The sequence below is a fragment of the Argopecten irradians genome, chromosome 3 (genome assembly GCF_041381155.1).
Source record: "Argopecten irradians isolate NY chromosome 3, Ai_NY, whole genome shotgun sequence".
Taxonomy (NCBI): Eukaryota; Metazoa; Mollusca; class Bivalvia; order Pectinida; family Pectinidae; genus Argopecten; species Argopecten irradians.
Window position 1 is genome coordinate 9,916,590 of NC_091136.1, and position 21,667 is coordinate 9,938,256.

General features: G+C 33.2%; 1 protein-coding gene across 4 annotated transcripts in view; it reads right to left on the minus strand.

The window, feature by feature from the left end:
• The window catches only part of LOC138317515 (brother of CDO-like), a 201,007-nt gene that overhangs the window by 76,921 nt on the left and 102,419 nt on the right, over positions 1 to 21,667 (minus strand). For 3 of the 4 annotated variants that reach the window (XM_069259246.1, XM_069259244.1, XM_069259245.1), the window contains exon 2: positions 17,775 to 17,819. The gene's annotated coding sequence lies outside the window, so the exon portion shown is untranslated. Of the gene's footprint in view, positions 1 to 6,371; positions 6,655 to 17,774; positions 17,820 to 21,667 lie in introns of those variants that run through there. The other variant, XM_069259243.1, reaches the window with a different exon arrangement.

Below are 21,667 nucleotides of genomic sequence, written 5' to 3' on the forward strand. Positions count from 1 at the left end.
GAACCTGTTGAAACTGGCCGTATATATAAATGCGTTTTGCCTGTCCAACAGTAATGGTATGTGTGCTTTATTAGCTGACACTATATTGTATATTTTCACACAACATTACAAAACACACTGGCTGTTGATGGCGAGTTGATACTCCCTTAAGTGTGAAACATGAAAGCATTATCTAGCCGAGCTGAAAGTACTGTCACCTTAACCTGTTAAACCTCGACATTTACACACGTCTTTATGCAGATTCGGAACACTTAAACATCAACAGCTCTACAGTTGGTGTTCTTACGTAATTTTCTCTCCGAAAGCTTGAAAACATTTTTACTAAAATTTAAAATTTCACTGAATATTTTCCAAGTAATTTTTCACCTGTAGCTAACTATCCTTTGTGAAATTGCACAGTAGCCGTAATAGGAATATGGGTGACATGTTTGACAAATTTGCATTTTCTTCTAAATGAAAAATCTAACACGGCCAACACCATAGCCTGTGAGAGTGTTAGCATAAACACCTTCCTGTAATTGAATATGCATAACATGCTTTGCACATGGCAATTAAATGACACATCGAGGGAATTAAAACAGTCATTTCTTCATGCGTGGGGCTTATTAGTATGAATATATATTAATATGCTACTGTTTTAAGTTATATACCATGAATTATTACACTTAATTTCCAATGAACATTTTGTATTCTTCTTCTCAGACATTGAATTAATAATAAATTAACAATTAAAATCTAAAACATTTTGTGCTTCTATTTACTTATATTTCAAAATGGAATATTTTGTGTTCAAACATTCATAATTTAAGTTGAAATCTCCGAAATGTTTAGGCAATTTAAAGGCAAAATACATCAATTACATGGCTGGCAAAAGTGATTCATCAATGAGATTTCATAATTTGTCAAAGCTAATTTGATCAATAATATAATTTTGCAATCACCTAAAAATGTTTTTTTTTCTGATTGGACGATTAAATAGCTTGCCAAACAGCACATCTTTATTTTTTAAGGAAATACAGAGGATATTCTTTGAGATTCATCAAAAGATTGATAATGATGACAGATTGATGTCTATTTCACAATAAAATTGGAAAACTAATTTCAAATTCTACTGATAAGTGCCTAAAATGTAATTATACATTTATCTGTGTTTCCTACAGTGAATTAGATGTTATATGCATTTGTTACATGTCTTTAAGATTTCATTTCCTGATACAAAGTAAGCTGAAGCTTCAGTAATAATTTTATTTATTCTTTCTTTTCGTTAGCTAAAATAGAATTTATTTTGGTTAAAGTGATCTAGATATGAAGAGGAAGAGACTGTGTTCCAATATTTCATGTTATTTTGTTTGCAAGCATTACAATTATATGCATAAACTAAATTCTATACTTATATCCCATGGTAGTGTATAGGGACAAAAATTTATACAAAAAAACTTCATGAAAAAATGTAGTGATTAAAATGATTAATAAAATGATTTTTAAGCAGAAGGATGCATGTTGGAGCCATTTTTATCATGCTTTTCAATGAAACAGATTAAGTAAAGCTTTCAAATGAATCAGATAGCAACTTCAAACACCTACTCTACACATCAGCCTAATCCAGGCCTAGCCCCACTGAAATTAGTCCACCCATACCTTGATAATTTTCATGCTTTCTTTTAATGATCCAAGTTTTATATGAAAACCTTAGTCTTGATTTCCTGCACGTTCATTTTTTTTATCAAAATATATTAAATATACTTTTTCTGAGATGTACTACATGTAGCTTTTGTTTGCTTTAGAAAAATCATTTTCATTTTGGAGGGAGTGGCCATTTGCCCTAAATGTATCCCCCGTACACTTATCGTCCAAATACTTCAAACAACTTTAACCTAAGATTTCAGAAAGGGGAAAGCACTCTAATTAGCGTCATTAGTTTCCGATAGGAGGTGATTTACAATTTTTATGTACTAAACTTTAAAAGGTTCACATTTGCAAAGTAAGTATAATGGGTTGGAAAAGCCAAGATGTGAGGAAATCAGGCTATTTGAGTAAAAAAATACAGCATTACTCCAGTTAATTAATGTATATATATATTAATTATCTGATAAATAAATCGAGCAACCAACCAACATTTTATCTTTCAGCAAGGAGTCAAATTAACAGATTTAATAACCGAGTGCAAAGATATCCCCCAAAATAATTCAATTATAGATGATATTTTTCGTTGGAATCAGAAGGTGTAATCAGATATGGGAAGGTATGTTGCTTTCTTACATTTCCCAATGTATCTTTTGTGTACCAGGTCAACACAAATGATTTTCTACAATTATTCCTTGTCAATATGTCATATGTAATCACCCTTAACAAATAACCTGGTAAGACTGGTGGCCAATTAATAAGTCATTTGTTCAAATATTGTTTAATACACACAAACAGAATTTTTGGAATTCTCATAAGCAGTAACAAAATGAGAATTTTTTGAACTTACAGCACACGAGTGTCAAAATATATATGCTGTTCATGCCTCTAGGATACCAAACCCATGTTACCTAATACAACCTGCACTGCTTAATTAATTTATTTGTGTCGATAAAATTTTATTGAACACAAGAAACCAAACCCATAGAAAGCGAGCTCTTCTGTTTTAGCTGCGACAATTGAATATTTTTGCATGAACACCAGCGTTCCATTCTGATAAGTTGCTTAACACAATAATCTAAACTTGCACTTCTTAAAACCATTGCAAATTTCAGATTTAATACCTGAAGATGAATGATTTTTATTTGAAAAACAAAGGCTCAATTATCAGCCATTAATTAGTAGATGAGACTTCTGTAGAAGATGTTCCTGTATAACGAAGTTCGAGGCCAGCCTAGGGCTAGTCCTTACCTGGAGAAAGGTGTCAGCTAAATCACCTGTCTCCGTTACCTGTAGGGGACAGTGTAATATAGGACACATATGAATGGTTAGCCCTCGTACAGATCTACGTATGTATATATATATTCACCGACTTCCATAAGATCTCTTACCGAGTCCGAACATTTCTAGTGAGTGTCCGGTGGAGTTTTGGGTAATTGTAAAAGAATCAGGCCAATGAGTTCAAATTATTGTTAAAATAAAAAAGTTGTTATTCAGCAGTAGGAACATGTTGCTTTTAATCAATATGGTGAGTGATGGAGAAGCTGTGGACTTGGGTTCAAATGCCATTGATTTTTTATAGTCAGGAGTCCAATTTTTGTACTATTTAATAGCTAAGTCAGTAATGTGATAAAAACTAGACTTACATCAATAGCCTGCATTAACTTCTACAAAACCAGGAAATCTACAGGCTTAATAATAGTATGTATAATAAGTGAAATTTTTATTGTTTTACAAACGTTACTAGATAAATAGGAAAACACGAAGTCCTTCTAAACATCAAATATATCTAGCAATCTGATGTAAAGGTAGACAACTCCATAATCGATAGAAATCTTGATCAAAACATACCTTTATACTTTGAAAATTAAAGAAAAGGCTGACAATTTGATCCATTCCTAAAAACAAAGTATATATTAAGATCTCCATTAATAATTTAACATTTAAAGCATTCCTTTATAACAGTCACATTTATCTATCATGGTCGTAGTAGATACGCTACCAAGAAATATGATTTTTCATATCTATTTAAAAACTTGATTCATAGTTGGTTGATTTGAGCCAAAGATGTCTGAAGTTCAGGTTCAATCCATTGTTAGGAGTTTTTGCATGCTGTAGAGAATTTCTATAAACAGCCTTGACTGACTATAAAGGCCTCCACAAGTCACAGTGAATACAGCCAAAACTCGCCCTATATCGTCTTTACAAACCCTAGTGTCCGCCTCCAAATTCTATATGACAAAGATGGATCTAATGCCAGAGTAGAGATGTTTATACCTCTGATAAATCTATGTCATTAGCACCTCGGTAAAACTAGGATTCAGTGAATGGTACGCTCCTTTAACATGTTTAATGTGTTTCAGCCAGACAAAGAAAACTTGTTCAAATTTTTTTCATAGTGCTCCATTTTTTCTTTATAGCTATATTTATTTCCCAACATATGGATCAATGTTAACTGTAGAGTTTTACAAGGTGTATTGAAATTTAGAAATGAAATATTACTTTTTCTATATCAATGTAAGGTAACTTAGAACACGTGACATAAATTTCAGTTTAAAAAGCATTTGAGATAGTTTAAAAATATCTACAATTGTATTAAATTATCATTTTTTAATAAAAAAAACATTTTGAAAGTTTGTTTCTGTAAGATACAAAAACCATTACAATTCTGATCTTATGTTTCAATATCACTCTAACAACAAATTGATTAAGAAATCTGCAGTAAATTAAAAGGCCTTTCAAAGATCAATTTACTTTTTATTGGATATCAGGTTTCAAATTAGATCAGAAACAGATCTTGTGAATTAATAACTAGTTATTATCTTAAAAGTACATGAACACTACAACAAAATCAATGTTAAATTTATTCAAGTCATAAAAATAAGCCAACCATTTGATAGCAATAATTGCTACCGAATTCTTCTTTTTTCCTCCCTCATCAAATATTTATGACCAGAATATGTGATAGTTGTTTAGTGTGTTGTTCTTCCTGACATAGCTAGATTATATACAAATCTATATACATATACAGAAAAACAATTACTTTAGACTTATATTATGAAATAAACTAATTTGAAACATGTATTCCAAATAAAAATAAATAAATGAGAATATATAAAATATGCATAGAATTTTCTGCAAAAATATATTCATGTATTCATTTTTTAAATTATTATATAACTTAAAATTGATAAATATACAATTTAACAATTTCTCAAAATTCATTTTTCAATTAAACCTATAACATATATCTACATGTAGTATGAAAATTATTTGGGTTATTTCAAACTTGATAATTATTTTGAAATTATAAAGTATGATAAACTTAAAGATCTAAGAAAGACCAATTAAAATCTTAGGTCAAACAATTTTGGGAAGTGCACAATGTCCTGGTAAATGACATTCACTTCTGTTAAAGTATTACATCATGCAATCAACAAAAGTTTTAAAATATGTAACAAGGAGAACGTAAACTACGACTGATGAAAGTTTCCAAGGTAAAAACACTCGGTGAATTAGCTAAATATACCCCATATTAGGCAACAGAATGTTGATTTATACATACCTAAAATTCTCGGAACATTAAACTTGTATAAATAGAGAGACTTTTCAGGTTGTTATTTGAACTGTTCAGCGATTTATAGACTTGTAAGAAGTGTAATCTCATCATAGCAAGGTGTGTGCTTTAACGATGCACATAATGTTCTAACTACCCTTATTATAGTCACATCAACTGCATCCTTATCCCTAATAAACATTAAAATGACTCAACACTTCTCTTTCAATTTTACACCCACACGAAACTGCTATTTTGTTTGCAAATTAACTCACTTAAGCTTAATTCATCACATAAATGTAAATGTCCGTCGTGTTTTCCTTATGATTTCCAATGTTTCAAAAAGCAATTTCTTTAATTATTCATATAATTCTTTGAAATGTTTAATTTTTCTCTTATAGAAAAACTCTTTTTAAAATTATTTTCAAAATTTCACAATATTAATCGTGGAACTTTTCACATCATGAATATTTACGAGTGTCAAAGAAAAACTTTCATTTAAGAAACGTTATTCTTGAAGAATTCCTTATCTGTCTAAATGTTCCTCAATAAAATTTTTTAGATATGTAAAATCATAATTTCTAAAAACTGTTAAGAAAAATGGTAGCACTTTTGTCTATAAAAGTTTTGATAACATCATATTCTACAGGAAAAAATGAAGTGTATAACATATCAGCAATGTATTTCTCTAAATCACAACTTCTTTAAAATCTTTATAGACAGATTTGAATTTTCAGCAATATCTCTACACGATTCCTCTCTTACTCTGAAAAATCAGAAAGAAGAGCACAAGTTGTGTTATGTAAATGTAGTTATTTTTGGGTATGGTGGCTGAGCTATTATTTTGATGAGAGAAATAACACCTATTATATAGCAATGTCACAGTAGCATGCCACTACATACATTCCTAGGGCATACCTATACCTTATACCTGGCCCAAAAACAGGTAGCAAACCCTCGTTTAACTAGCCCCGAATACCTGCTGACCAGCACAGGTATGGGTCAATATTCTACTTTGCCCAGGCCTTCATAACTATACAGAAATTCTGGTCGGAATGGATCAGAATTTGGACAAACAACAACATGACAAACTGTTTAAATGTAACAGAGTGAAAAGCTCCGAGTGGAGCTTCCTATGTATATATATAGTCTTTGTGGAATTAGGTTGCACACCTCATTTTGACAAGCTTACCTGTGGTGAATCCCATCGAGAACTCTCCTAAGTCCACTATTAACATGTACACAAGGCTACTACATTTTCCTCCAGTTGTCTAAAACACAGTGCACCAAGTTATATCCAAATAAAACGCTAAAATCATCGGAAGTACGAAAGCCCTAGATGTGGTGTGTAACCCATGTTTCTTTCTTCTGCCCTAGCTTACTGCGACAACAGTGTAGAGTTGACGGTACAGAGCGCTCGAGTGCGACCGTCTCGCTTCACTGACTACGGTCTCAATACAATTCCTTCTCCACGTGTGTTTTCAGCCTGTTTGGGCCACTCACAAAACATAGGGATTTATACACAGTTGGGGCCACGATCTTCCCCAGGTATCTTACACAGATAAAACCGAGTGTCCACAAAAGGCACATAGGTAAAACAAAGGTACATCAATAGAAGATTTCACAGTTTTCAGTGAGGGCCCAAATCCGTAAGTCAGGTTATGGGGGCAGTTGGTATTTTTTTACAACCAAAACTTCCCCTTGTGGGCCTCCTACACACTTTAATAGTCCTTCTGCTTTGTTAAAGGTAATTTTTTCTTTTGATGCTCTTCGGCTCAAATTTCCAACGGGCCCTTAGCGCTCATAGATTGGGACAAGACGAGATATTTATAGCAAGTGAGAACTACCTTTTCCTAGGTCTTTTAGAAAAAAACACAAAGTAGTGAAATCCAGGTAGATTTCTTCAGATCATTTAGGAGGAACAAAGTTATGATCCAAGGATATTCTGATAAACTTTTATATTTATATATATGGAGAAAGATATGAACTTAGATGGTTTTATCAGATAAGTTCGGACCCGAATAGATAAGAGCTACATAAGCTGTTTCTCACTGTACCCTGTCATAACAATAAGCTATACAATGTAACATTAATATCTAGAAGGACAATACAAAACATTTTTCTCATACAGGTAAGTTGGAAAAATCTCAAAAGTCTTTTGGCAAGAGGAAACTTATATATAAAGAATGTGTTCATTCACAGTTTATAATAGAGATAAGATATCTACCCCTCCTTCCGTGGGTTAATCACCACGATTCTGTACATACAGCTGATTGTTATCACTATTGTTTACGGAGCTGGGCCAATAACAAAGTCTTAAATGAGCTCAATTAACCTCCAATAGTCCAACACGGGTACATACCTGTAAGTTACCTGTGTAACGTAGCGTTAACCAGTCCTGATCTCACCCGATACTGTTAAATTAACACAGGTGATGATATACTCAACTCAAGATAACAACTCATTTTAAATGACTTATTTCTCCGTCCAATCTTTTCTTCTTCTTTCATTCCTGGATTTTTACTAATTTGTGATATGCAAATAAAAAATAAAAGTCTATAAAATACATTTAATATCAAAATGCTTTGTATTTATTCATGAAGTATCAAGTTGTTCTTGTTTTCAATTAAGAGTATCAATTTTTATATTCAAATAATTTTTCCTTGAAAAATAATAAGTCAAAACACAAGATAAAAGAAAACATTTACTCACCCTTCCATAGCATTACAGGTAAATGTTTAATATCTGCATCCATAATGAAAATTATTGTTCTATAATTGATTCAATTAGGTTTTTGTTTATGATGCTTAACCTTTCCCCCCTTTTGTGAATGTTTTTGATATTTAAAATTTGAAAGCTTGAAACCTGTTCTCATTCCATATTGAATTATGTTTAAATAGAAAAATAAAAAAATCAAGGAAAAATTAAGTAGATATTATATTTGTTCACAGATATTTGTGCTAAAAACTATAAAACATGGATGCTAAGCCAGTTCTCAAGGTAGAAAGGAAAGTTTCCAAACAATTCATAACACAAGATGATAGATATGAGGATCAATATGACACATTTAATTGTCTCCCTTGACGGAAATCTTACACCTTTGCCTGACCAGCACATAAATCTGTGGAGAAGACGTGTATAAGACCACTTGTCATGTAAATCATTTTAATGATCACATTGTTCTTCACAGATATGCCTCCATTACACTAACTCCAAAGACTATATTATAAATATCAAACAATGTTTTCAGTTAAACTTGTTTTATCACCTAGCCCTAAATCAAATCCTTAATAAATATGCCATTGTTAATTTTATCGTATAATACATATTAAAATCTTACAATAATTTAGTTTTAAACTAATAAATGTGATATTGTACTCAGTCATAGCTCTCAATATATGAAACAAAGTATTTATATGTCTGTGAATTACTAAAGTTAAAATCTGATTTAGATTCTAGTTGCCTCCCCTGAAAGGAAAAACGGGAAAATGTGCTTTTTAAAATATATTTTCAATAGGAATATATAATAAATATGCCATTGTTAATTTTATCATATAATACATATTAAAATCTTACAATAATTTAGTTTTAAACTAATAAATGTGATATTGTACTCAGTCATAGCTCTCAATATATGAAACAAAGTATTTATATGTCTGTGAATTACTAAAGTTAAAATCTGATTTAGATTCTAGTTGCCTCCCCTGAAAGGAAAAACGGGAAAATGTGTTTTTTAAAATATATTTTCAATAGAAATATATTTTTTCAGACGGTTAAAAAGGGGGAACAACCCATGGCTAAGTTGGAATATATTACACTTGAAAAGTGGTTGTAAATAAATTTTAAGGCAATTAATTAGGCAATTAGTAGTTTTAAAATGTGCGAATAAAATGTTTTACAGCAAAGACAATAAGTGAAGTGCTATATTTAGTTGACATTACCATAACAATGCCGTTCATCCCCACAGAAATACATGGACTGATCTGACTTTAAGCCTGGAACAGTTCATTTTTGATCTAGAGCGGTGAAGATGATGCTATAAACAGTAACATATGATCACCAGAACGACCTGTGTATAAATGGATTTCATGGTTTTACCTGTGAAAATGATTAAGTTTTATGGTTGTTATATTAGCTGTAAAAGTGATCTAATATTCCGTTCTGGTTTTGTGAGATGATAAAGTTATGTAATTAGTCAGACACATACACATCCAGACCTTAGCTGCTTAATCATATTCACACTGTATTAATGGCTTCTGGAAACTTAATTAATACACAGTTCAAAGTCAAACTCAAATTCAAATGATGATATAAGCTTATCAATTAAACTCTGTCATATATCACCAGTGTCTGAACGAGACAAAATTAAGTTTTTTGAATTTTACTGCAAGACCCTGAAAAGTTGATTTTTGACAATGATTATATTGTTTCAAATCAATGCAGAGTTTAACATTGAACACTGACCTTGACAAAACTTACCTCTAACACAGGTGAAATCGTAGTTTTGAAATAAATTCAATGAAGCAGAGGATAACACCTGTCTTGATATAACACATCTAGACTACATATAGGAGAGGACTAAGATAGGTTATATCGGATGTCCAATCCCATTGATATTCAACAGAAATTTGTCAATGAAATATCCAAGTATACTGGTATATTCACAACCAGATAGATCAGTTTGTAGATAAAAGCTTATAATTATATATTTTTAACTAATTTCCATAAAACGGTGCTGTGACCAGGATGTAATATCATATACTATAATCATGAGACAAAAAAAAGTTTCTCTAAATACCTATAATTAACTGATTGAGAATGAATTACTGCATCATCAACTACTAGTAATCTCACTTTTCCAGTCCAAACAAAAATATTTTTCATAAATTTATCTCAAAATCTGTAACTTAATTGAACAACAAATCAATTTTGACTGCAGTTAACATGACCAATTTGCATATCTATGAGTTCAATGACTGGGGTATTATCTTGTACAATAATTTCCTATTTTTATGTCCTTATTTACTACCGTTTGGAAACAGTACATCAACAATCCTTATTATCTTCATGCAAGTTGATAAAAAAATGCACATATCAGCAATATTTAACAAAGGAAAGAATTTTCATTGGCTGCCAGTTACCATTACTGATTAGGTAAAAAGGCATAAACATTTGTTTAGGCCTTGATAATGCATTTTCTCCAAATTGTGTAATATTTTACGTTGTCACATATACTGATAGTCAAATCAATTACCTCCGGCTACAAAAAAACAACCTCAGTCAATACAATTTTAACAAACAAATTATACATTCCGTCGGCTGAAATAGATGTGTTTTCTCAAAATTGTGCAATAATTCACATCACCAACATCAAAATCTGTTAGTCTAGACTCTGAAAGCATTCCTTGTGGTTAAATGTTAACTTACAATACAAAATTGAACAGCTAGCATGTTGTTAATCATCAACAATGGTTTTGTATGGAGCCTTCTACAGGTAATATCGGGGCTGGAAAGCTGGATCTATTACGCAAGGAACAGAGTTGTTCAAATAACTCACAGATAAATATCATCTACAGCCTCACAATTGTTTTGTGATGTGTAGAATAAGGAAACATATTCCAATAATTTTTTAGCTTCAAGAAAAGCAGCAGATGGTTTATTCAATAACAATTACCTTAATTTCATATAATATCTCTTGTAAAGCTAAAAAAAAAAAAGTATTTTTCATAACATTTTTTGTGCGTGATGAATTTATCTTGTATATGAGAAAGTGACGGCTAAGAAACCTCCAACAGATTATGACAGAAGAAGATAAAATAGTAAGTTCCCTTCGTAAATCTCTGAGCCTGACACCTGTCTGGTAAACCATTTTTTGTCCTGTGTTACTAAGTACAAACTTAAAAAGCAAAATAAACAGGCTTTGGCCATCAATTAAATCTATCTCAGGTCAGAATAATGGTTCTTATTTTTCAATTTTATTCATAAAAACCTTCATTTATTTTGAGAAAACCTGAATGGACATTCAAGTAGTTGAAAAGTTTAGTATATAATTGTTAAAAAGGTTATTGTATATGGGCTTTAATTAGAAATAAAACTAAACCGATAAATTTACTTGATTGAATTATATGATATTTTAAAGAACTTAGCTTAAAAAGAAATATTTCATTCAATCATTTGATTTTACATTTAAAGTCACAAAATATTGAGACATCACATTTCAGCGATGATAGATTTAACTGTACATGGCCACAGACCTTTAGAACTGTCGCTATGAATTATCTCCCCTTGTATTAATATCTCTTGAGATATTTGCCCCCTTAAGAGTAACAGAACCAACCAACACACTTGACAAAACTACATAAGTTCACCTAAGCCGTCTAAATGTGTTTGCTGAAAAGATCGAGGGAAAAATGGTTTTCTTTGTCCTGTGGTAAATTATTAAAATCAATTCTAAAGGGAGTATTGTGGTGAGATATCTATGGACGCTCCGACTACAGAAGTCATGTAAAGCCGCGACGACGAGTCAACACAAAACTTGACTGTGTCAACATTTATACGATCACCACCCCATTCACTAACAAGATCTGCCATCATTTGGTTTAACTTCACAAAAAAATCAGTAAATAAAAATGGAACAGGTCATTCTTCTAAAACAACGAGAGAAAAAGTATGGTGAAGACACTGGAGTCTTATACTATATGTTGGTATAAGTCCAAAGTATTTTTTATGAATGTCCATGTTCAGACTGAATCAGGATCAAAGACTGCAGATACAAAACAAATTTCTATAATTGTTATAAAGGTCAAAGCATTCATCTATAACAAGCAATGAAAGGCAAAGAGCTGGTTCTTATTGATAGTGACTTATAAATGTAACGTTAACGAGATAGAGACAGGTATGTAATCATGTTATAACAACATGTCCCCTGTTCTTCACTTTAACATGTAAAAACCTGTCCATTTCCAGTTTCATTGGAAATTATGTCAATTTGTAAGTATATCCCTTATACGTTCACCATGGAGAAAGTTTTGACCCTAATTTCTACTGTAGTGCCCCCAGTATTAACCTCCAGTGTGTCTTCCTCTCTCCCTGATTACCAGATCCTACTATTACCCTATTCCAATAAGCCATACTTCCTTGGGACCTAGTACCACATTCCCAGTACCAATAATCCCTGCCCAGGTGTATCTCCATCAGGAACTTTTCACCTACCAAACAAACTCTAATTGCACTTCCTGTGGAAATCAACCTCAAAACCACAACACCCAATGTCAAGTCCTTTAAGTACTTCACACATATCTGTCCCTACCCCTACCCCCTCAATCAAATGTTTCCTCTGGATCTTCTCTCTCTCTCTCTCCTATTCCCTGTATCTTTATAGATTGCCCCTGGGATCATTCCAAGCCACACCCTCCAGCTCATAGTTATTGCCCCTGTATTAGTTCTCCCTAGCCCCTCTAATGTGTCTTACTGCTCTGGGGTACCTCTTTCCTTTTACAAACATCTATGTAGTTCTCCCAAACCAACCCCTTATATCTCCCCTGGGATGTTTCCCTCACTATCCTGTTTCTACAGGGTCTTTGCCCCTAACCTAACTTTTTTTAATATCTGTCCCTTATTTCTCCTTTATTCAAACCCCTGTATCTATCTTTCCCTTTTGAAATTTCCTCTATTACAACTCTTCCCCTCCATCCCCTATACAGTTTACCCCTGGAAGTGTTCCCCTACCAGACATCCCCTCTTTAATTTCACATCAATGTTTCCTCTGTTTAATTACCAACAGTAGCCAACAAGCTGTTACTGTTTGTATTGTCATGACCCCAACCTGGAATGACCTGACCTTTGACCCCACTAGTGTCAGAACTTGATTGAAGACAGACTTTAGTGTAGTATTTTTTATAGGCTATATACTTCCCCATAAAACACCTCGCTAACAAAGAGATTATCTCTGTACATGATAATCCTTAGAACCTAGTCTGGGTTTGTTATCTGTACCACACTAACATCACCAGCCTCTATATACTCAGTATCATCAATGAGGTATATTGTTGTGCTTATCTATAAATAACATGTTCAATCTACAAACAGTTAAACACTATACTCTCTTTAATGTCAAGTGATCTACTTCACATCTTTCTAGTCTGTTTGTTTTGTTTTTGTACATAAATATATCACCAAGGCTGATTGCATAATTGCCAAAATATAAGTAACCTTAAAAGACATAAGGTTTCAATACGGAAATTTCTTGAATTGAAATATTTGAACTGTAAATTCTAGGTTGTCTCCCCCTGTAAAAAACTGTAAATCCTTAGTTTTCTCCCCTTCATTGAACAGTTAATTCTGAGTTGTCTTCCCTTTATTGAACTGCAATTCGTGGGTAATCTCCCCTGTATTGAACTGTAAATCCATGGTTATTTCCCCTGTATTGAACTATAAATTCTGGATTGCCTCCCCTTTATTGAACTGTAAATCCATGATGGCCTCCCCTTTATTGAACTGTAAATCCTGGGTTGCCTCCCCTTTATTGAACTGTAAATCCTGGATTGCCTCCCCTTTATTGAACTGTAAATCCTGGATTGCCTCCCCTTTATTGAACTGTAAATCCTGGGATGCCACCCCTTTATTGAACTGTAAATCCTTGATTGCCTCCCCTTTATTGAACTGTAGACCTGGATTGCCTTCCCTTTATTGAACTGTAAATCCATGGCTGTCTCTTGTTTATTGAACTGTAAATCCTTGATGGCCTCCCCTCTATTGAACTGTAAATCCTGGGTTGCCTCCCCTTTATTGAACTGTAAATCCTTGGTTGCCTCCCCTTTATTGAACTGTAAATCCTGGGTTGCCTCCCCTTTATTGAACTGTAAATCCATGATGGCCTCCCCTTTATTGAATTGTAAATCCTGGGTTGCCTCCCCTTTATTGAACTGTAAACCTGGATTGCCTTCCCTTTATTGAACTGTAAATCCATGGCTGTCTCCCCTTTATTGAACTGTAAATCCTTGGTTGCCTCCACTTTGTTGAACTGTAAATCCATGGCTGTCCCCCCTTTATTGAACTGTAAATCCTGGATTGCCTTCCCTTTGTTGAACTGTTAATCTTGGATTGCCTCCCCTTTATTGAACTGTAAATCCTGGATTGCCTCCTTTTTATTGAACTGTAAATCCTTGGTTGCCTCCCCTTTGTTGAACTGTAAATCCTTGGTTGCCTCCCCTTTATTGAACTGTAAACCTGGATTGCCTCCTCTTTATTGAACTGTAAATCCATGGCTGTCTCCTGTTTATTGAACTGTAAATCCTTGGTTGTCTCCCGTTTATTGAACTGTAAATTCATGGCTGTCTCCCGTTTATTGAACTGTAAATCCTTGGTTGCCTCCCCTTTGTTGAACTGTAAATCCTTGGTTGTTTGTTTTGACCCTAACATCATTAATTGTCTAACACTTTGGTCTGCAGACATCACTACCCCTCCCTTAAGTGTTCCATCTCACCAGTTTCGCATCATTGCTAATGTTGGTCTTAGCCTTTCCGTCTTCCCATAAACTTGCCAATGTTTTAGACATATTACATTATAAACTCATACATTTGGGATAACACAATGCACATTTTAGAGATGGTGAAATTTTGAAATATAGCAGACAGCAAAAAGTCATATGTTTGTGCACTGATGTGTGACTACCAGTTTTTTTGTCTCCTAAGTTTTTTTTTTTTTTTTTTTAAGTTCTGTTTTCAAAAGTAAAAATTAGAAACATAATTTACAAGAAGATTTTATTTTGTTATGTTTCAGCTGATTACATGATTTATGATAATGATTTTGAGCTCTATCCATTCCCATACCCGAGACAGACAACAGGTATGTTACTATAGTGGTCATAATTTGATCCTGTTTCACTGTTCTACAAAGATCATCAACTCAAATGAATTGGGCCTTTTCTTTTTTACTTCATAAATGTTAATTAAAATATATTTACTGTCTGTTGAATAATAGCACTGTACTATTGTGTTATGAGTACCAACACTAACACTCTTCAATGTTTTCCCGTCCCAGGTATCACAGATGCCCCAAAGCCCTTCCCCATTATATGTATTCCATGCTTTCATTTTCATTTAAGTTTATAAAATCATCTTTAATCGACAAAGTTACAAAAACTTTCCCTTGAGTTTCTTTTTCATCAAAACACTAATTGGCATTAATCTAACTTGTCAACTATTTTCAAAAGCTGAAATAATTGAGACCAAAAGTTCACCATGTAATAAATCAAAACCATGTCAAGTTGCTTTGATGAGCAGTTATAACCATGTTTTAGATGTACCATAGTTCCCTTTTGACAGAGTTACCTCCCTTTGCTATTCCTCTGTGACCTATTAGACTATATATATATATATATCATATATATATGTATAGAAACAAATCAGGAGATATATACCTCTGATTTGTCCCCTAACACCACACTGGCCTACAACACTTCTTCCCTACAAGCAGACAGTATCTACATCCTTAAATTCTTGAAGCCTTACACCCCCTCCCAATCCACCCTCCTCCTCCCTTAATAACCTGACCCCAGGGACCAAGGTACCTGTAATGACTCTCTTCCACTGACCACTAAGTTTTCCAAAACATCTAGTTATCTGCAGTCTACTCCTCTTCCCCCTCCCCCCCCCCCCCCCAAATAATACCTAACACTACAACAGCCTTAGCCCACCTGCCCACTAGCTTGCCCACTTATTTCTTACAATACCTTTTTCTTTTTTGTATAAGCCCTCACAGAAACTGATAAAGTAAATATTTAGAATATATCGCACATAAATAATGCTCTAATTTCATTTCCATGCACTTTCCATTCGGGGACTATCACACATTCCACATTAATGGGGATTTTTCTATGTCGTAAATCCTCAGCTTCACATTATTATAAAGGTGTGGTTAGAACACACTGGTCCTCACACCAAAACCAGTCCATCTGTCTCAATATCTTTCCTGGGAGACTTTTTAAAAACTATTTTAATGTTAATATTGAATTTCACACCCGATTTAAATTTTAGAAAGAAAATTAAGAAAAGATGTATCCTTTAAATACACTCTAATGCTATTGCCATCTATGTACCAATGTTTGTCTTTCTGAACATTGAAATTTCATGTTTGAAGAGGTTCCATGGATACCACATTCCCTAACGGCTCTCAATAAGTGATATTATTATAACAGATAAAATTGGTATCAAGAGCAAAATGAAGTATTTTTTATTTCAAAGACACTATAGTCACAAAATCTTTTTTTTTTAAATATTGGTATGTATGATATCATTATTCATAAAAATCAAACACCTATTTTCTTTTTTTTTTTCTGTTTTAGTGCCGAACTAAAATATTTGCTGTATTTTATAAGATGGTAAAAGCATACATAACATGCATTTCTGTGTAGGAAGTTTACTGTTAAACAGAGCTAATATGTGTCTCTTTATGACAAATGGTAAATTCTTCACATAGAACAAAAAAATTAACATTCTGGTATGTATTTTCTTGATTAGTTTCAGGCGTAAACTGTTTTGTTTATTTTCTTGGTCCTCTCTCCACTAATTGGAAATTCTTCAGCAAAGCTGGACAGAAAACTAATGGTGTTGCACCCTGTTGAACTTTATGCTTTCTTGAACAAATGGTCATTTATACTGCGGCTGTGTTTGATAGAAAATATCAGTGAAGCCACACCCATTTGTTTTATAGTGAAGTCTTTAGTTACCTGAGGTGGAATAATCTATAAGTCGACACTGTTCTGGCCGTTAGGGAGACAAAATGGTTGTCTTGTCGGTGACAAAGGGAAAGGGCTTGGAGGAATTGTGTTACCTCTGGCAGACACTTCAGGTGGACAAATATAAAATAAATCCTTACAAAAAACTCATAAAATCCTACTTTATCAAAACCAGCCCGACAGAGTGTATGGGTCGGTGTCACAGGGAAAATCCTGTGATTTGGTTCTCTGTCTCCATGTTGACCCTCATCCTGTAGTTGTTCAGTCAAACATCAAAGCTTCCAAAACAGCATACTTAGAGCGAGGCTGCCAGTTTCCATGGAAACAAATGGCAATTTGCTCTGACTTATGGTTGACAGGTGTTGGGGATAGGGAGAAGGATGTTTCTGTTCTGTTGCTGTATGTTTCAGGGCAGAACAGCCGTTTTAGCCATTTCTATGATAAAGTTTCAAATGTGCAGAAAAACATCAGCCATGGCAGGACGAAGCCATAACTCTTACTTGGGGATAGAAAATGGCTGTCATTCTCTGTTCTAGCAAAAAGTCATTACTCCACAGATGGAAAAAACATTTGTAACAACTTTTGGTCCAATTCCTTATAATGCATGTTCTAGAGGCAGGCGGAGAGGGTGGGGGTAAGGGGGTAGTGGGAGGGGGAGGGAATAAGGGGGTAGGGGTAAGGGGTAAGGAAGAAGGGGCAGAAGTTAGGGGTAGGTGGGTAAGGGCAGGAGGCAGGGATAAGGGTGTAGGCTAGGGGGTAGGCCAGGTGGGGCAATAACATTACACGAGGATATATTGATACCTTACATTGTAGCTGATATGTAATACATAAAATTTTACAATACGTTAAGTAACTCACCCAACTTCTAGTTCATCTAGTCAGAATAGAAATTCCTCCCAGATCCTGAAATGAGATAGAAAGAGATTATTTTAATACAAGAAAGATTACAGAAATGACTTTAAAGAAAAATTTACTTGAAGACTTTATAAGAAGATAATATGCTAATTTTTTTGGGTAAAAATACATTTATAAACATTTGTTATACATTTTCTTTGATTGCAAATTTTATTAGTAAAACATGTGAAACATTGTAATTTATATATAGTAAAAATGAAAATGAGACTGAAAGAATTAATTTCAATACATGAAAGAAGTTACTTTAAGACTTTTTATGAAAGTCTTTAATTTTGTATGCAAATTTATCTGAAAGAATATAATTTGATACATTTGCTACCCACTTTCTCTTAATGCAAATTTTAAGTAAAACCTGTCATATATTGTTATGAATTATTGTAAAAAAATGCCTTGATAACATATCAAGATGTATATTTTCTTTATAGGTTAATAAATAATGCCATTTACCTCTCTTAAAATACCTGTCAATGACTTTGCAACAAAAGGAATAAACACTAAAAAGGTAATAACAAAATTTTAGGCAAAATTTCAAAGGACACATCATACATGTGAACCTAAAAAATATGTAAGTAAGAAAAGAGGAATGAACAAAGAATACACCTAATATATGCCTTCAGGCTACATTCAGTGTAGGGGAGGTAACCCCTACAGTCAGTAGGTCTTGTAGGCCAAGAACATATCATACACCTATGGATAGATACACATCTCAAAAAAAACCTTCATTGGTTAATTATCTAACATGAAACCTTTGTGAAACATAAATCATAAACCCAAAATCTGATAATAACATATTGATGCAAAATGATTCAGATTTCGATCACTTTCAGATTGAGATTTTTTTTGAATTAAGTCTTGTAATTATGGAAATCTGTTCCAAAGATAGAATGATTCAAGTATGTACGTGCATAGAATATTCATGAAAATGTTCTTTGTACATCTAATATATATTTTATCAAGAAAAAACTCTCAGGACGAAAATGTTTTGTCCCCAACGTTTTCAGGCCTCCTGGGCATCTCCAAGGCGTCTTACTTATTGTATTATAACGTCATAATAGTTAGAGTATAGTATGTGTGTGTGTGTATATAAAAAAAAACCACATATCTGAAATCATTGAGATAAATAATACTCCGATATGAAATGTTCTATACTTTCACAAGCACATTTTATCTTTGAAATTTGTCAACAACATGTAGATTATTACAATGCTGATACAGTGACGCTATTCACCATCACAAACTGCCATATGTATGGTCACAACTAGGACATATAGTTTTATCATTTGTTACTGGAATTACTGATAGTATATTCCCGATCCCAACCCAGACCATTATCTGGATTAGGAATGTTACAGATATAAGAGGGCAAATCAAAGCTACTATATATCATGTATTGATATCATTGAGACCTTATATTATATGTTAGGCTTTGCAGATATTGTGTTAAATAGACTATGTTTATTGTCAGCTATAAGTCAATAAAGTTTAACCCTATTAATTTGAACTTAAATCATGTTAGAATAGAAAGTATTTGTTGGTTAGGACCAACATTTTCACCTTTCCTTCAACTGCACTTGACTCAAATTCTTCAATTATTGACAGCCCAACTAATTATCAATTAACACATGTTTAACAGCATGTCTCTTTATAAAGGTTTTCATTTTTCTTAAATATCTGTCACAAGTTTCTGTACGTTTATAAGCATCTTTTTTTATGACAAGATTGCGCATTCAGTGTCACAATACAGGATTCCATTTTACTCAATTTCTGATGACAAATTTGTGCTTTCAGTGTCACTATATTTATATTTAGGATTCCATTTTACTCAATTTCTGATGAGAAGTTTGTGCTTTTCAGTGTCACTATATTCAGGATTCCATTTTACTTAATTTCTGATGACAAGTTTTTGCATTCAGTGTCACTATATACAGGTTTCCACACAATTTATCAGCTAACTATGTGATGAGAGCTAGGCCACTGCAGCACATTGACAATAGATGGATTGTCAGGCAGCCATGCATGTTGGGAAAGCCATCTGACAATGTCAGAGAGATGGATGAAATTGTGTGCTGTAACTAAAGCACATCCTGGGATCAGATTTCTCTAAAAACAGACCTGGTAGCTGGTATCCATTGGACAGCATCTGATAGGTTTACCATACACTGTAGTGCTGCCCCCTGGTGCTGGGTGATGGATCAGACAAGGGTGTCAATTCCACCACCTCATTTGTCAAATCTGTCAGGAGTTAACAGTACACCAAGTACAGGTAAAAAGGGACTGATAGCATACAACAAGTAAAAAGGGCATATTACTCCGTCACAACAGGTAAAAAGGGCTTGTTAATATACAACATGTAAAAAGGACCAGTTAGCTACAACAGGTAAAAAGGGATCCCTATATACAACAGGTAAAAAGGGCCTGTTAATATACAACAGGTAAAAAGGGCCTGTTAGCGCACCACAGTTAAACAACAGTTAACAACAGTTAAACAAATCATGCTATTACATGTAAATAATGAACAGTATCTACTAACAGATACAAAGTTAAAGTTAATATTTATAGTAGCTATATACAAAGGGCTTGTAAGTACACAAGTACCTATAAATAAACATTTGAAATTAAGGTTTAAAGGGCAGTCACAATCCAAAATAATCTGCAAGATGTTGGTTACATCAACTGCATCATTTCATTTAGGAATCTGACAGAATAACAACTATCTATTTGTGTTTTTCAACATTAATTGTAAAACTGAAATAAATATAGCAAAGAATTGAGAAAAGAAATTATACAAAATTACTTTTTGCCTAAAATACTCCATGCATATAACACAGATTCCAAATGAGTTTTTCATTCATGGTTAGGTTCCTATATTTATTCCCAATTGGTATCATATTACAATCAATCACATACTGAAGCCATACAAATGTGCCGGAGAAAATGCTTATTTAATGGGGTTTTCCCTATAGGGGTTTGTTTACAACAAAGAAGGACAAGCTGAAGAGTTCCAACAAGAGAGATGACCCCTGTCGGTACACAGGTATCAAAAACACAGGCTGTGGTAAATATCTGTAAAATCTGATGGCAAAATATTCAACTTCAAGGAAATGGATATCTTAAGAAATCATGAGTACTGGTATGTAGCAAATCTGTAGAAATGAAGGTCATATAAAATATAATCCTTTCAGTTCTAGTCATATAAAATATAAAAATAAAAATTTACCATACTGGTATGATACTGCATAGGTATGACGTCCTAATATTTACCATACTGGTATGATATTTTATAGGTATGACATCCCAATATTTACTATACAGGTATGATATTTTATAGGTATGACGTCCAAATATTTACTATGCTGGTATGATATTTTTAGGTATGACGTCCCAATATTTACCATACTGGTATGATATTTTATAGGTATGACATCCCAATATTTACTATACTGGTATGATATTTTATAGGTATGACGTCCCAATATTTACTATACTGGTATGATATTTTTAGGTATGGTGTCCCAATATCTACTATACTGATATGATACTGTATATATATATGACGTCCTTATATTTGCCATACTGGTCTGAGATTTGTAGGTATGACGTCCCAATATTTACCATACTTGCATGATACTTTACATGTATGACGTCCCAATATTTACTATAGTGGTATGATATTTTATAGGTATGACGTCCCAATATTTACCATACTGGCATGATACTTTACATGTATGACGTCCCAATATTTACCATACTGGTATGAATCATACAATATTTCATGTGGTAATGGCCTATATTTTCCCCTTTTCTTTCATTTTTTATCTTTCATTTCTCGTTCACAG